The sequence below is a fragment of the Ahaetulla prasina genome, chromosome 11, assembly GCF_028640845.1.
Source record: "Ahaetulla prasina isolate Xishuangbanna chromosome 11, ASM2864084v1, whole genome shotgun sequence".
Classification (NCBI taxonomy): domain Eukaryota; kingdom Metazoa; phylum Chordata; class Lepidosauria; order Squamata; family Colubridae; genus Ahaetulla; species Ahaetulla prasina.
This window is the reverse complement of record NC_080549.1, coordinates 8871832-8890217: the sequence shown is the minus strand read 5'-3', so window position 1 is coordinate 8890217 and position 18386 is coordinate 8871832. Positions and strand designations below refer to the sequence as shown.

General features: G+C 41.5%; 1 protein-coding gene across 1 annotated transcript in view; it reads right to left on the bottom strand.

Moving 5' to 3' along the window:
- PCDH11X (protocadherin 11 X-linked) overlaps positions 1-18386 on the bottom strand; it is a 785021-nt gene that overhangs the window by 565740 nt on the left and 200895 nt on the right. The window lies entirely within an intron of this gene.

Here is an 18386-nt window from a genome sequence, read left to right as displayed (position 1 = left end):
GTCATTCCCCTTTAGGAAAAGAAAAATAAATAAATTTGGGTTTCTTTCACATCCTTCACTGGGAAATGGTGGGCTTGCTAAGAACTTGCCATAACCCGCTGGAAATCTCTATCGTTCATTGTTTATTCACTCGTTTTGAAATGTGTACCATTGCTTTGATCCATCACTGATTTCCATACACACCGCTAACTAGTGTACTACAGAAAAGTGAGGCTAGATACCCAGTGACGTTCATCTGAATAAATGAGCACCATTTTTCCCCCCACCAGAAATGCCCTCCAAGACATTTGATGGATGCCATATTATCATATAACATTATTCTTCTGAGGGAAAACGCCATTTGCCATCTGAGGAGGCCTTTTTTCCCGACTTTCCAGCTCTGAATTTGAATTAAACGTCGTCCCCAGAGAACATTCAGCTCATCCTTAACTTAAACCATGGATCGTCACATTTAAGCCCCATGTGTTATATAAACCATCCAGAATCTGAACATTGGTAATGCCGCGTGCAACTACGCGAAGGCAGGTGCCATTTTCTATTTTTTCTGTCACCAAGGTCAGCAATGGCCTGCTTTCCTCATATTAAAAAAACACACACACACAAAAATGGGGTGATTGATTCTTCAGAGTTCAGTCTACACAAATGAACTCCATTAAATGTAATTTACCGCCTTGATGTTTACGCTCTCAGGACTTGCTTGCTAGAAAACTCAAAGCCAAATGGCATTTTTCATCTTAAATGTTGGAAATGCAAACAGGGACAAGGTACCTTCTTTCAATCATGGTGGTCGTGCCCCAAAGCGAAAAGATATTGGACGAAGATACAGGAATGGCTGCAGGATTTAACTAAGTGTCAGACAGAACTTAAACCAAAATTGTTTCTCCTGGGGGATAGTTAGGGCGAAATATAATAGAAAGATAAAATATTTGACGTTACATATATTAATGGCGGCAAGGATTGCTTTTGCGCAGTATTGGAAGAAAGATAGTAATACCGCTGGAGGGATTAGTAATTCAAAAAAATATTTGATTGCGCAGAAATGGACAAACTCACATTAGAGTTAAAGGGAAAGGATGACTCAGAATATTACGTGATATGGGAGAAAAAGGTATGAATTGGCTAGATAATAGAAATAAGGAATGGAAATGCTCATAAAGGAATAGAACATTGAGGAATAGAATGTATGCAATGCATTGAATATTAGTTGTGTCAATAATGTCACAGACCTGTGACAGAGATATGTAAAGAGAAAAGGTGCACTAAAAGAAAGAAAGAAAGAAAGAAAGAAAGAAAGAAAGAAAGAAAGAAAGAAAGAAAGAAAGAAAGAATAGTTTACTGCCTTGATGTTTATGCTCTCAGGACTTGCTTGCTAGATAATCAAAGCTAAACAGCATTTTTCATCAGGATTTTGTCTCAATAATACCCGTTTTCCCTCCTCTTTCTTTCTTTCTTTCTTTCTTTCTTTCTTTCTTTCTTTCTTTCTTTCTTTCTTTCTTTCTTTCTTTCCTTCCTTCCTTCCTTCCTTCCTTCCTTCTTTCCTTTCTTCCTTCCTTCCTTCCTTCCTTCCTTCTTTCCTTTCTTTTTTGCCCAGATGCGCTTGATATACGTTGCTGTTTTGTTACAAACTTGGCACTTCGAACTTCATCAAACTTTGACAGTAACTCTTCATCTTAATAAGGTGCAAAACAAAGGTGCTCAACATTCATCCTTACAGACTTTTATAGCATAACTTTGATTTATTTGGGATTATTCTCCACCCGCCACTCTGCTCGCCCAGAGAGATAATGTATTTGATTTAAGAAGATGGAAAACACAACAAAATAGTTCCAATCCATCAGATTTTTCTCCTTTTTTCCAAGGGATCAGATTTCATCCTTTCCTCGTGGTTAATCACACTAACCCCAGTCCAGGTTACAACTAGTCCTCAACTTACAATCAAAATTGAGCCCCAAATTTCTGTTGTTAAGCGAGACATTTGTTAAGTGAATTTTGTCCCATTTTATGACCTTTCTTGCCTCAGTTGTTAAGTTGATAAATTAGGAAATCAGTTGTCTAGTGCAGGGGGGTCTGCAAACTTGGCTCTTTTAAGACTTGTGGACTTCAACTCCCAGAGTTCTCTGGGAGTTGATGTCAGGCCTGGAAACCATATTAGACTTTAGGGTTCCAGACGCTGCCACATTTTTCCCCTGAGGGGAAGAAGTGGGGTTGAGGGGTATGGTAACATTCTTCAAGCGGTCAAGGTCGGATGGTGTTCACATCTCCAGGAAGAGTGGCGAGAAGATATTCGAATGAACTGGGAGAACGTGGGACCATGTGACCATCAAAGGGGTCAGGGGGGTGGGACTCTTGGGGTTTGTATAACTGGGAAAAGAATCCGGAAATTCAGTTTTGGAATTTCACTCATCGTGTGCCAGTTTCCTCATGCTAGTACTCTGGAAAACAATGGCTACTGAGTTTTTTTTATGCAGAAGAGGTTTTTCTGGAACCTTGACAGTTAAAGTCCACAAGTCTTAAAAAAGCCAAGTTTCACTGGTCTAGTGAATAGAGATTCCCCACTTACTTTGCTTGTCAGAAGATTGCAAAAGGTGATCACATGACCTTGGGACACAGCAACGGTCATAGGGTATGAATCAGTTGCCAAGTATCTAAATTTTGATCACATGATCATGGGGACACTAGAATGGTCAGAACTGTGAAAAAAAGGTCATAAGTCACCTTTTTTCCGGTGCAGTTGAAAAGTTGAACTGTCACTAAAGAAACTGGATTACCTGTATTTAAATTCTGTTTTTCTAAAGATTTTTGCCACCTCAAGCAAAGGACACATTCACACTTGTATGTGAATACAAATAAAATAATACAATAAAATAAATAAGGGACACGGTGGCTTAGTGTCTAAGATGCTGAGCTTGTCAATCAAAAGGTCGGCAGTTCAGTGGTTCGAATCCCTGGTGCCGCATAACTGGGTGAGCTCCCGTTACTTGTCCCAGCTTCTGCCAACCTAGCAGTTCGAAAGCATGTAAAAAATACAAATAAAAAAATAGGGACCACCTTTGGTGGGAAGGGAACAGCGTTCCACGTGCCTTTGGCATTTAGTCATGCCAGCCACCTGACCACGGAGACGTCTTCGGACAGCGCTGGCTCTTCTGCTTGGAAACGGAGATGAGCACTGGCCCCTAGAGTCGGGAACGACTAGTACATATGTGCAAGGGGAATCTTTACCTTTACAAATAAACAGAATTATTGTTTAGTTGACTCTACAGCCAAACAGGTGACGCTGGGAGAAATCACATTACAATAATTGTAAGTGTCCAACACAACATATAATAACATTGCCTTGCTTCTAATTATAGCTAACTTCACCGAGAAAACCATCCATCAGTTCTTATTAAAGTCTACCCAATGTCACTGGCAGGATAGTTATCCTGTTAGACAAAAATGACAAAGTTTAATGAGTTTTATCTCCTACAAAGTACATTACCACTACGGGAGCATTGGTTGCCTCTCCCCATCCCCACCCCTAACTGTGCCAAAAGGCTGTGAATGCTACCCCCCTTGAAACTTAAGCTAAATGCATGATAAATCTGGAAGATGACATGCAAGCTGGCCTAGGGAAGACATCGGACAGACACATTCAGGTTATTAGGCAGATTAAAAATATAATAAATCAGGAAGAGGAACCTCTCTCTCTTAATTTGGTACAGCTTCAAACTGCCTTTTGCTCTTTGAGGAATAAAATAAAATAAAATAAAGTGCCAGGCTTCGGTAGATGATAGGAATTTGTATTTTTATACAACTTCTCTCATTCAATTTGAGTGAGGGAGTGGCTTTGAACTTGTTCCAAAGCAGAAAAGAGGATTGAATAGAGGGGGCTCTTGACTTACAACCATTCGTGACAAGTTACAACACAGAAACAAGTACCTTATGTACTGGTCCTTGCACTTATGCCCATCATAGCATCCCCACATGGGCATTACCTTGTAGATGACTCTCACTCTGCCAAGGACTTTGGAGTACTCATATCTAATGATCTAAGTGCCAAAGCCTACTGCAACTACATCGCTAAAAAGGCTTTAAGAGTTGTAAACTTAATCTTGCGTAGTTTCTTCTCCGGAAAGATTACACTACTAACCAGAGCATACAAAACATTTGCCAGACCAATTCTCGAATACAGCTCACCTGTCTGGAACCCACACCTCATTTCGGACATTAATACAATTGAGCGTGTCCAGAAATATTTCACAAGAAGAGTTCTCCACTCCTCTGATTACAAGAAAATACCTTATGCCACCAGACTTGAAATCCTGGGTTTAGAAAATTTAGAACTCCATCGCCTTTGGCATGATCTGAGTATAACTCATAAAATCATCTGTTACAATGTCCTTCCTGTCAAAGACTACTTCAGCTTCAATTGCAACAATATACGAGCACACAATAGATTTAAACTTAATGCGAACCGCTCCAATCTTGATTGTAGAAAATATGACTTCAGTAACAGAGTTGTTAATGCCTGGAATGCACTGCCTGACTCTGTGGTCTCTTCCCAAAATCCCCAAAGCTTAACCAAATCTACTATTGACCTCACCCCATTCCTAAGAGGTCTGTAAGGGGCGTGCATAAGAGCACCAGAGTGCCTACCATCCCTGTCCTAATGTTCCCTTTGATTGTATCCAATTCGTATGGTTATTTCATGCTTATACTTATATACTGTATACTGTTGTGTTTGACAAATAAATAAATAAATAAATAGTCATGTGATCAAAATATGGGTGCTGGGCAACCAGCCTGCATTTATGAAAGTTGTAGCATAATTTTGAGATCACCATTTGTGGCCTTCCCCGCTGGATTCTGTCCACTGGGAGAAGCCGGGTTTGCTTAACAATCGCGTGATTGTTTCAACTACGGTGAAAAAGGTTGTTAAAATCAGACCCAACTCACTGAACAACAGAAATTCTGGATTCAGTTGGTCATAAGTTGAAGGCTACCTGTAAATTCTCACTGAGGAGGGCTGGTGAACGGTTCAACTCAATGAAAGGTTTGGTTTGAACAGCTTGTTCAATCCCCTATTCAAGGATGTTTTGGCTTCCTATGTTTGTTGAGCGAGGTTTCCAGAGTGGACAGTGAGAACAATTAATCAGTGGAACGACTTGCCTCCAGAAGTTGTAAATGCTCCAACACTGGAAGTTTTTAAGAAGAGATTGGGTAATCATTTGTCTGAAATGGTATAGGGTTTCCTGCCCAAGCAAGGGGTTGGACTAGACGACCTCCAAGATCCCTTCCAACTCTTCCTCTCCTCTCCTCTCCTCTCCTCTCCTCTCCTCTCCTCTCCTCTCCTCTCCTCTATTCTATTCTATTCTATTCTATTCTATTCTATTCTATTCTATTCTATTCTATTCTATTCTATTCTATTCTATTCTATTCTTCCCAAAGACCTTCAGTAGTAGGAAGATTGTAGCAAACTAGCTGAGCCACCTAATATTAAATCTACAGCTTTTGATTGGCCCAATAGCATCCTAAGAGAGGACTAGAACTCACCATCTCCTGATAATTGGCCCAGCTGGCTTTCATGTCCAAGGCAAAACTGGAACACCCTTATCTCCTGGTTTCTAGCCTGGTGCTTAACCACTTAGTCAAACTGGTTCCTAAAATTTTCAACAGACAAGCAACCTCACTGATGCGTGGTTAAAAATCAGGTTTTTGCTGGAACTTGGAAGTTTGTATATCACGGCAAATTTGTACGCTGGCACCTTTCTTGCTCCACCAGTTTCCACTTAGTACTTACAATTCACCAGAAATGTATTCAGAAATTGGATTTCTTTATAGGCAACATTCATTTATCTTTCCAATTGGTTGTCCATTAAGCCAAGCAAGAAAAGTTCTGGGTTCAAGTGAACGTTGATCTTTGTGTCATTGTATGTATTTGAATTTAGAAGTCTCTGGCTATTTTACAAGTTCACCCAGATGACCCCATTCACTTCTTTAAAAGATGTTGTTTTCCAACCATATACAGTAGTGGCCAAAATTGTGGAAACCATTTGGGAAAAGTGTATTTTCTAAAACTATCTAATAAGACCACTTTTTTTTTAGTGGTACCATAAAATTATATATCAATGGAAAGATAATTTAATCAAGAATGTAAAGCAATAACTTTTATGAAGGATTTGCTATTAGAGTAGCAATTACAGTATAAAGAAAAGTGAAATACGTAGAAAAAATGAGATATACAAAAATGATCACCATAGAAAAAAATGAAATAGACAAAAATTATCACCATGTCAGTTAATACTTTGTTGGGAAACCTTTAGCATGAATTACGGCCTTACAACATCTTCCCAAGCCTTTTAGTTCTGCAGCTGTTATAATGTGAAACCAAGATTGAAGGATTGCTTCTATTAACTAGGTTTTATTGCTGGGTCGCTTCTGACTAACAAATTTTTTTAGTCGGCTCCATAGATTTTTCAATTGGGTTAAGGTCTGGGCTATTCCCAGGCCATTCCAGCAGTGGAATAGGATTATCTTGAAACTCCAAAAAAAAAGTGGTGTTATTAGCCATCAAACCTCAAAAATACACTTTCCCCAAAAGGTTTCCACAATTTTGGCCATTTCCTGTATACTTTTTCGGTGTGACATTGTGCAGCACAAAGCGTGTGCAGGTACTTCCTAGCGAGATCTAACATTTTTTGTAGCTTTTACGCCGGTCATTGTTGAATGAGTCTGGAAATTTCCAGAAGTGATTTTTATGAAGCATGTGTAGGATGGAGGCACAAGACGGAGGCAGGAGGAAGATGGTAATTTAGATTTATTGTTGAGAAAAAGACTATAATTTTTGAGGCATTAGAAGAAATGGAAAAATTGCTTGCACTGCTAGAGAGGTGTGAACTGCAATTCAGAGACTATAAAGGCACTCAAGTCAAAACCATTTTTCTTTATTGATGCATTGTAATTATCTCCGGATTCTGTCTATGTGGAAGCAATGGACAGTTTTAAAAATATTTGTATGCACAAATGCGCAGAGGCATCATTGTGTTGATACGTGTTTATTGAATCAGCTCCTAAAACGGACAGCTTTAAATGCCATATAGTAATCCTAGATTGAAAACGGGCCAAAGGTCAACAGGTGCAGCTCTTTATGGGGAACACAATCATTCAAACTTCACTCGTGCCTTAGAAATCAAACAAGAAGTCTGCATCAGATCCTTGAACTAGAAATATTGCGAGAGGAGAAATAGTCTTGAGTCCTTCTTGCAATGTCAAAGTCGTGAACAAATGTAGCAATGAATCAAGTCAAATCAAAAGTTCAGGACTCCCTTTGCATTTATGTTCTCACCCTATTTACTTGTTTAGTCATGCCAGCCACATGACTCTGGAGACATCTTCGGACAGCACTGTCTCTTCAGCTTAGAAACAGAGATAAGCTCCACCCCTAGACCCAGAAACGGTTCCCGTCACACGTATGTGCTAGTCGTTCCCGACTCTAGGGGGCGGTGCTCATCTCTGTTTCAAAGCCAAAGAGCCAGCGCTGTCTGAAGACGCCTCCATGGTCATGTGCCTGGCATGACTAAACACCAAAGGCACACGGAACGCACGGAACGCTCTTACCTTCCCACCAAAGGTGGTCCCTATGTTTCTACTTGCATTTTTTACGTGCTTTCAAACTGATAGGTTGGCAGAAGCTGGGACAAGGAATGGGAGCTCACCCCATTACGCAGTACTAGGGATACACACACACACACCCACACACCCACACACACACGTATATGTGTATGTGTATATATGTACGTGTATATATATGTGTGTGTGTGTGTGTGTGTGTATCTATCTATCTATCTATCTATCTATCTATCTATCTATCTATCTATCTATCTATCTATCTATCTATCTATCTATCTATCTATCTATCTATCTATTTATATTTTCTTTTCGAAGACTGTACTTGACTGTCTTGCAAATTCAGTTAAAAATATCTTTAGCTTTCCTCCCAGCTCTCCCGTGCCTTTTAAAATGTTTCATGCTAGCAAAGCATCGGTAGCGTTTAAAACATTGCAAAGGATGAATCCCGTTTAACACAAAAGGTTAAAAGCAGTGAACAGAGGAAAAACAAAACAACAAAACCGAATTTTTTTCCCTAGTGGATAATCTGCTGGATTCCATCTCCTTTTCAAAATCCATGTTGCCGTTTGTTAATTCTGAACTGCTTTATTTTTATTATTATTATTTTTTTCTTGTAAGAGGATTGTAAGGACAGATGCTGGAATTTCGTAAACAGCTAAGCACATATTCATCTTTGCCAAGTTAGTGTTTTAAAGCCAAATAACTGTAACCAATCTATCATTCTTGGTTGCTAAATGCTTTTTAATAATTGGGCTGCCATATATGATAGACATAACATTTCAGAGGATTTGTGTGCACATTTCCCTGCCTGTATATCCAAGGAAACCCTTTTATATGTTGACATCCACTGTGTTACGATTTTTGCTTCAGTGGTTCCATAACTAAGCCTCCCTATTTAAAAAAAAAAAACAATATGTAAACATCCTTGATGCAATTCTCACTTGGCTGCAATTCCTGACTTTCCTTCTAGAATGCAAAATTAGAATAGAATAGAGCCGGACGGTACATTGGAGGTCTTCTAGTCCAGCCCCCTGCTCAAGCAGGAGAACTTATACTAATTCAGATAAGTGTGTCAACTAGAGGCCGTGGTGGCTCAGGCTGTAAGATAGCCTGTTATTAAAACACAGCTGCCTGCAATTACTGCAGGTTCTAGTCCCACCAGGCCCAAGGTTGACTCAGCCTTCCATCCTTTATAAGGTAGGTAAAATGAGGACCCAGATTGTTGGGGGCAATAAGTTGACTTTGTATATAATATACAAATGGATGAAGACTATTGCTTGACATAGTGTAAGCCGCCCTGAGTCTTCGGAGAAGGGCGGGATATAAATGCAAATTTAAAAAAACCAAAAAAAACTGTGAAGCTGGCCTGGCTGAGGCCATTTTGAGATTTCAGTGCTGACACACCAGAGAAGGAGGATAGGGAGGGGGGAATAGAGATAGTTGGGGTGTTGTAGCCAAAACAAAACACAGTCTTACCAGTCTGTGGCTCAGACTGGTAAGACAGTCTGTTATTAACAGCAGCTGCTTGCAATTACTGCAGGTTCAAGCCCCACCAGGCCCAAGGTTGACTCAGCCTTCCATCCTTTATAAGGTAGGTAAAATGAGGACCCAGATTGTTGGGGGCAATAAGTTGACTTTGTATATAATATACAAATGGATGAAGACTATTGCTTGACATAGTGTAAGCCGCCCTGAGTCTTCGGAGAAGGGTGGGATATAAATGCAAAAAAAAACCAAAAATCCTTTCTCGTGGGAACCAAGGACATTCCTGCAGTTGCTTGGAAGGAGAGGACTGGAGTCATTTAGCCACTGGACTGTATTCTGATTGGGCCATGTGACTGATTGTTTTGAGAAAGTGACCAACTTTCACTTTTAATTGGGTGAAAACCACGGGAATATTCAGAGTTGGTTTTCACCAGCCTGTGCCAATATGACATTTCCAATAAACCTATTCTTTGAGGAAATTGCCTGCCTCAGAGTTTTGTTTGCTATGAGTATGTTACTTGGAACCCTGACAAAGTGACTGTGTAGTCTCTTCTTAAAACTTCCAGAGATGGAGCACTCTCAATGTCTGAAGGCAACTTCTGTTCCACTGGTTATTTGTCCAGAAGTTTCTCCTTAATTCCAGGTTGCTTCTCTGTTTGGTTATTTTTCAGCCATTGTGTGCCTTGATATATAAAGGTAAAGGTTCCCCTCGCACATACGTGCTAGTCGTTGCCGGCTCTAGGGGGCGGTGTTCATCTCCATTTCAAAGCTGAAGAGCCAGCGCTGTCCGAAGACGTCTCCGTGGTCATCTACGTCCGTGGTCTCTACCCCAAAGGCACACGGAATGCTGTTACCTTCCCACCAAAGGTGGTTCCTATTTTTTCTACTTGCATTTTTACGTGCTTTCGAAACTGCTAGGTTGGCAGAAGCCGGGACAAGTAACGGGAGCTCACCCCGTTACATGGCAGCACTAGGGATTCGAACCGCTGAGCTGCCGACCTTTCAATCGACAAGCTCAATGTCCTGGCCCCTGAGCCACCGTGTCCCTATATATAACTCTGATCATTTTAGGAATAATTAGTGTATCTGTTAAGAACTAACGTTACTGTCCCAAAGGTGTTTTTTCAAGAGGCAACTGGATTTCCTCCTTTGTTTTCCTTTGAGGACGTTTCGCTTCTCATCCAAGAATCTTTTTCAGTTCACGTGAGAAGCAGAAAGTCTTCAAGGACAAACCAAGTCTGGTCGCTTTTTGAAAAAGCACCTTTGGGACCACCATAATCCGAGTGGCTGAGAATCTACCTAGACTACTAATGTTACGATTTTGAGAAGATTTGGGGGGGGGGGAGAGAAGACAAAACCCAAGCAAGCAAGCTCATTAAGCTTTAGGTGAACCTGTGAAATCCATAATTTCCACAATTATGTTTGTAAACTGGGCTAATCCCATCACAGACTTCCGTACAGTATTTATTTTCACACCCTGGGAGCCTTTAATCTTACACAGGATGTTGTTGTGCATTTTTTTTCTCTCTCCAAAAATTCTACAGACCTCCACATATTTGTCCATTAAAACCAAGTGTGGTTCTTGGTCAAGCTCAAATGTGTGAAATGGGTATACCCTCTTTTTAATAAGTTGCTAAGCCCCAAGCAACTGAAGATAATGAAAGAGAGCATACAAATACATGCAACCAAGTATTACTGGGCAGCTTTTGACCAAGAAAGTCATAAATATAAAAAAAAAAAAAAACAGTCTGCACTTTTCATCAGAAAGAGCAGCAAGCATTAGAATCCCATATTTACAGAAGCCTCCTGTTCTGTCCCCCTCGCCTCAGTCCAAGCGATGACTTAATTAGCCAGCAACTATCAGCTTCTGGCAGCAAACTAGTGAGCGTATGCCAAGTGTCTCTGTTATCTCTCTTGATGCCGATGAGTCAACCAGGAACAAACAGTACTTCAGCTCTAGTTAAGCAGTTGATTTGCTTGCCACGAAGGGGTATAGCAGCCCTTGCTGCTTTTATATCCTGTGGGGTGTGGCTCCATGACTCAGCACTTCCTAGGCCTGACCCACCCTTGCTTCTGTTGTTCCCGCCTCTCCTGCCTACGAAACCTAGGGTCCAGCCAGGCCTGATTGCCATTAGCCAGGTCTGGAGGCGTGGCCTGGGGGGGGAAGAGTCAGGGGACAGAGGCCTCGTTATCTCCTCCACCTGGCCTGTTTCTGGCTCCTGGAGCTGAGCCAGGGAAGTCGGTGCTTCCGAGGTAAGTCCTGATGGCCCTTCCCCCTTACTTTCCGAGTCACTTTCTGGCAGAGGGCCCGGCTCGGGGGGCGCAGACACAACACCTCCCATCTTCTGTCATGGTTTTTGAGTTCGGGAAGCATGTCTACCCCTCAGTTCTAATTTGTGCCCTTTAAGTCTTCACAGCTTGACCCCTCCCCCGTCAAGTAAAATAGATAAATGATAGTGGCATTTACCCAACAGAGCAGTGGACATTTGTTTTAGATGGCAGAAATTCATGGCTTGTGTTGTGGTCCACCAGCAGCCTGCGGAGCTGGCAACGGAGTCAGACAGCAATGAGGCTGAGGAAGAGCGTAGGCCAGTCCTGGAGGCTGGGGAAGGCCCGGATGAGGGCTCTGCATCAGAGGCTGAGGTGAGGCCAGGTCCATCGGGGAGTGAGGTGCAGACTGCAGAGCCTCCAGAGACTGATAGTAGTGAGGCAGAGGAACAGGAGGATCCTGTTCCGAATGCACGCATGAGAAGAGCTGCCAGAAGGCAAGAGCAGCTCAAGCAAAGAGGACGACTCGGGAGTAGGGCCCCTCCCATAAGGCTTAAAAGATCAGCAACGGTGTTTGGGCTCTTTGCCAGAAAACAACGATGATAGCCCTTGAATTTTGAGAGCAAGGAAGCAGAATATATTTACTTCCTGGTAGTAACTAAACCTGGACTTAACTAACCCAGATGCCAAAATTCCTATAATGGAGTTTTATTATCATTCTCGGTGATCAATTTGGGGACATTAGGTTGCCTATTTACAGCCTTAAGAGTACCACCTTCTACATCTGAGTTTCATTTTCCAGTCCATTTTCTACAAAAGAACTACTGTCTTGCGTTTGAGAAAGCATTTGTAAAAAAAACCATTTGGGCACCTGACGTCTGACATTCATTTGAGGGGGGGAGGGAAAGCTTTGCTTAATATTTACCTTCTTCTTTAATCACACTGAAAAATTCCCACTCTAAAATATATTTAACAATTCATTCTGAAATTATGCACAAGGATGCATCACGCAGGCTAACCACTTAGGTTTGTGCTTTGTGCACAAACATTTAACCTTTGGCAACTGCAGAGAGAAATAGGGAGATGAGAGGTTTGGAAATATGAAACAAGAAAGAAAGAATGAAATGAAAAAAAGGCAGGCAGGCAGGCAGGCAGGCAGGCAGGCAGGCAGGCAGGCAGGAAGGAAGGAAGGAAGGAAGGAAGGAAGGAAGGAGACACGTTCCAGTATAATATCTGGAGAGTTGCTACTGATAGACTATAGTCCAGTATTTTGCAGCTTTAGCAAATTCCAAATGTTTTAATCTCAAATCCCAGAAATATCCATGGTGGAATAAATGACTTTCTTTTAGGTAAAATCAACAGATTTCCACTAATTCCGATTCCTAATTAATAAGATAAAGGAGCAGTTCTCTCATCACCACCGTAATGAAAGAACATCTTGATTACTTTGCAAGGAAGCCATAAGGAGTATTATTCTCTAGCATTTTATCACAAGGATTCATGGGTCAATGGAGGAACGTCAGAAAGAGGTTAATTGATGGGTTCGGCTTAGCTTTAAACGGATCCCACTTACACTTCCTCCAGCCAACTGTATCATGAAAATAACTCTTTGATGTAGGACTATCCTCTCTGGTCATCAAGAGGAAGACTTTCATCGATCCTATGAACATTGGCCCTCTCTGGATGGAAAATGGTAAAAAAAAAATCATTGCCACAACAAAGACTCAGCAAATCCTAGCTGTGTGTTGCTGACCCGCACTGCTGTCTACTGATTAAGAGAAAGAGAGTGCAATTCATTCGTGCCATGGATACCTCTGAGCAAAACCTGGTATCTGAGCCGAATGCCTCACCATGCTTAATGCTGTATTTTTCCACATCAGCAAAATTGGTGTTTTTTTCCCCCAAAAAAAATCTAGATGAAAAACATTGCTTATAAAGTGGAGCAAGACACTTTGTTTAGCTCTTAAAGCTTCTTGCTGAACTAATGAAGACAGTTCTTCCACATGAAGAATTGTCCACAGCCCATATATTGCTAACTAGCTGGACGCCCGTGCTTCACTACAAAACTATGTGATTAGACATGATAAATTGATACTTACAGCATGAAACTTAATGTAAAATGTGTATCTCTGTAGCATCAGAGTGTGTTAATATAAGGCAATTGGCAGTTGGGACAGAGTTCCTTTCAGGTGGAGAGGGGAAGAAGAATGTCTAGCTTCTTAGCATCAGAGCATGTTAATATAAGACAACTGGCAGTTGGAACAGAGAGGGAGGGGGAGGGGAATAGAATGTCCCAGCCTGCAGGCTGGATCAATCACACATTGGCCATGCCCACTCCCGATTTAGCAACAGGGTAGCATCAGAACATTTTCAGGTGGGGAGATGGAGTAGTATATATAAGGTAACTGGCAGTTGGAACAGAGTTCGTTTCAGGTGGAGATGGGGAATAGAACGTCTAACTCCTTAGCATCAGAGCATGTGAATATAATACTGTATATAAAATACTAATGAGCTGATGGTCATTTCCAAAAATCCTTTCTTAGCTAGTACCTAGAAGGCAAGAGGAAAATACGTGCCAAATTTCAAGTTCGTAAGCTTTACCGTTCTGGAGATTTTGTGATAAGTGAGTGGTATTTGGCTTTTATTATATATAGATATTCCATACCCAAGAACAGAAGACAGTTATTCACATTTGCTCATTTCTCAGAAAATGAGTGCCATTGCCTCAGATGGAATCCTCGTTCAAAACAGAAAATTGCATTTCTCCAAGGTCCACTCTGAGAAGATAGGATGAGCTGTTTACTAGGGTTATTAAAAATCTTCAGAGGGATCCTTCGGTGTACAAGGTTGTTTTTTTTTCTGACTGAGCCACCCCTTCAAAATGCTTTTCTGAAATGAAGCGATGTTCCATTCCCAGTGAGGAAGACTATCTCCATCCTGCACTGTGCATTGACAGAAATTACCATTTGCACGGCAGAACTGCCTACTGGGGAAAATGGGTTCCATCTCAACAAAAAAGTCAGAGCATCATACTACATTTGGTGTGAGACATCTTAGAGATATGGCATAAGGTGCCTCCAGAAAAGGAAACACCTCATGGAGACACTATAAAAAAGATGTGAAGACTCTAGAAAAAGTGCAGAGAAGAGCAATCAAGATGATGAGGGGACTGGAGGCTAAAACATACGATGAATGGTTGCAGGAACTGGGCCTGGCTAGTCTAGTGAAGAGAATGACCAGGGGAGATATGATAGCAGTTATGCCTTCCAATATTTGAGGGGCTGCGACAGAGAGGAAGAGGTCTAGCTAGTTTCTAAAGCACCTGAAAGCCAGTTTCCATAATGGATGGAAACTGAACAAGGAGAAATTTAACCTGGAAGTAAGGAGAAATTTCCTGACAGTGAGAACAATCAACCAGTGGAACAGAAGTTGCCTTCAGAAGTTGTGGGAGCTTCATCACTTGAGACTTTGAAGAAGAGATTGGACTGCCATTTGTAAGAAATGGTGTAGAGTCTCCTGCTTGGGTGGGGGGGGGTGTTGGACTAGATGACTACAAGGTCCCTTCCAACTCTGTTAATCTGTTAAAGCTGTTAAAGACCAGCTACCTACATGCCCTCCTGCTTCCAGCTAAGGGTATTGAGTAGACAGACACTCAATGCACAGACATTGAACCGGCTGCAAACTTCTGAAGACATCGAAGTGTGGAATATTACTCCATTTCTGGCTGCCAGGTGATGACACACTGAATCCATTTTTGATCATGGCAATCAGTCCCTTCTTCTTCTTCTTCTGCCATATCCGTCATTGGATGTTGGCAATCGTATTGGCAATCCTATTTTTGTCATTAGCATGAAAAAAAGTGCTGCTGAGTTTTGTCCAAACCAGTCCCTTGGGTTTTGAAGCCATGATGTTCTTCTTCTTCCTAGACCTCATTTGCCTTCAATCTTTCCCTGGAAGATGAACTGAAGGATGCCCTATTTTTCTGGGTGTCGCATCGCATGTCCAAAATATTCTGACTTTCGCTTTTTTAATGGCTTTGATGATTTCCGTTTGCTTTCCCAGGCAATCACCTCCTTGTTTGTGATTTTTGTTAACCCAGTTTATAATAACAGCCGCCTGTAAATCCACATTTCAAATGCTTCAAATATTGAGTCCCTGGGGGTTTCATACCTCATGGTGAAGAACTAATACCAGAAAAGATTTGCCAATGCTAGGAAGTTGGAAAACAGGCTGTTTCTGGCCTCCGGGGTGAAGGGGAGGCCAGTTTTTCGCTCTCCCCAGGCTCCAGAGCCTTTCTAGGAGCCTGGAGATGATGAAAAATGGAACCACTGGACCCACCGGGCCATCATGTGCCAAAAGCGGGGGGAGCATGGGGGGATTGCATGCATATACGTGGGGGGGGGCACATTGAATTATGGGTGTGAGCACACGTGCATATGACCCCCCCTCATCTTCCCCCACTTTTGGCATGTGACGGAAAAAAGGTTCGCCATCACTGCCCTATATCATTTTAGAGAAGTAGTTGTCCAATCTCTCCTTAAAAATCTCCAGTGTTGGAGCATCCACAGCTTCTGGGTGCACGTTGTTCTACTGATCCATTATTTTAGTATACTGCACGAATCAAGAAGAGGGCCATGAAAATATTTACAGACCCCTCACATCCTGGACATAAACTGTTTCAACTCCTACCCTCAAAACGACGCTATAGAGCACTGCACACCAGAACAACTAGACACAAGAACAGTTTTTTCCCGAAGGCCATCACTCTGCTAAACAAGTAATTCCCTCAACACTGTCAGACTATTTACTGAATCTGTACTACTATTAATCGTCTCATAGTTCCCATCACCAATCTCTTTCCATTTATGACTGTATGACTGTAACTTTGTTGCTGGCAATCCTTATGATTTACATTGATATATTGATCATCAATTGTGTTGTAAATGTTGTACCTTGATGAACGTATCTTTTCTTTTATGTACACTGAGAGCATCTGCACCAAGACAAATTCCTTGTCTGTCCAATCACACTTGGCCAATAAAAATTCTATTCTATTCTATTCTATTCTAACTATCAGGAAATCTAAGCCTTAACTCCCCAAGCTAACAAAGCAATTCAGTAAGGTTTTCCTTTAAGCATTTTAAAACCTCTGCCCTCCCTAGCCCCCACAAAAGATCCCCCAAAAAATATTTTTTAGGCCCATCCAAATACAAGGGTTACACAAAGGAAGAAAAAAGTGTTGATTTTCTTTGTGATGCACTAAAGTACAAAAAAAAGCTTTAGGAAGCAAGCACTCAGGGGTGGGGCTGCTGGGGGTTCACAGAGGTTCAGGAGAACCTCTAGCTAAGATTCTGTGCAGTTCAGAGAACCTCCAAATCCTATTCCTGGCTGGCCCCACCCACCCTGCCCCTCCTCTTCCAGGAGTCCCCCATGCGGCCCGTTTTGGATGCAGGTAAGTGCTGGGTGTGCCTGGAGACTTGGGGTGGGTGAAAAATGGGTCTCTCGGAGGTTTGGGAAGAAGGCCTCCTTCCAGAGAGCCTCTGGAGCCTGATGGCGGCAAAAACACCCCCTCCCACTGTGGTGCAGGAGGCCAATTAGGCCACACCCACCATGGCCATTGCTCACCCAGCAACAGGGCAGAGAACCCCTTGCTAAAATTTTCGAAGCCCACCCCCGTGAACACTTTGTGAGATGCCACGATGCCACATGCTCTGAAAGATAGTTACATGATCAAAATCTATAACCCTCTTGACCTCTTCACTGCCTCAGTGAACTGTGCCTTAGTACGAGATAGTAGCTGTTTGCTTTGATAAATGGTCTTGGGAAGACCAAGCGATTAGAAGCAAGTCAATAAATATGACCAAAAAAAAATGTATAACAATACTTAAGGCGTGCATCTTCACCTAACAATTGACAAAGTGACAGATGATATCTAAAGAAAAAAATGTATTAGGTACATTCTTTTTGTTTCTCTATTACTGTAAACTTCCTTCCTTCTTTTTGTTTAAAAAATGATGCACATCTATTCAACCTTTATTTATTTCAGACTGTATATATTTTTAGCAACAGATTTTTATATATATTGTCTGCTTCTCCATACTACTACTTCAGTTCCAGAACCAATAGCTAAATTTCTAGCGATATTCTCATCCTCAAGTCAACAAGGAAAGGTGCAGATTTAATACCAAGGCGATGCCGAATGCTGGGAAGAAGATAGCGTTTTTGAACTCAATCTTCTTCAAAGCCAGGTAGAATATGTAAGTTCATCACCTGGATCACCAAGAAGCATTAGCTGCTTGAAGTGATATAAAATATAGGCTCAGTTGACACATAATACAAATCCTGGATTTTTTTTTTAAAAAAAACCAACATAGCTTGTCATATAAGCTATTGTGCTTTGCTATAAATATCAGCCTGAATCCAAACTATGTTTTGAACTGATTAGGGTACCACAAGATATGGTTCAGGGTCTGGTATTCAACTTTTTCTTGAACATATTGCATAGCAATGTAGAACAAAAGAATGTGTTATTTTCCAAGGACACAAGATTGATAATATCCTAGAAGAGAGAAACAATCATTTTTTGAAGACTGAAAAAGAAATGTGATAAAGATGATACGAGGAAACGTGATAGAGACTAAAGCAAAGCTTTTCCCTCAGATCAAAGATATCAAATGCATAGAATAGGATGGTGTGTGTGTTTGTGTGTGTATGTGTGTGCGAACTGGGATTCACGTATTATAGACAGAATTGCAAGAAGGTAGTCAATTTGAGAAGGGGTACAATGGATCAATGATTAAGGATGCTGAGCTGGTCAACTGGAAAGCCGATAGCCCAGGTTTGAGACCCGAGGTCCATGCAATGGGGTGAGCTCCCGTTACTTACTCCAGCTCCTGACCACCTAGCAGTTCAAAAGCTTGCAAATACAAATAGATACATAGGTACCACTTTAGTGGGAAGGTAACAGCATTCTGTGTCCGGTGTATAGTCGTGGTGGCCACATGACTATGGAAGCATCTTCAGAC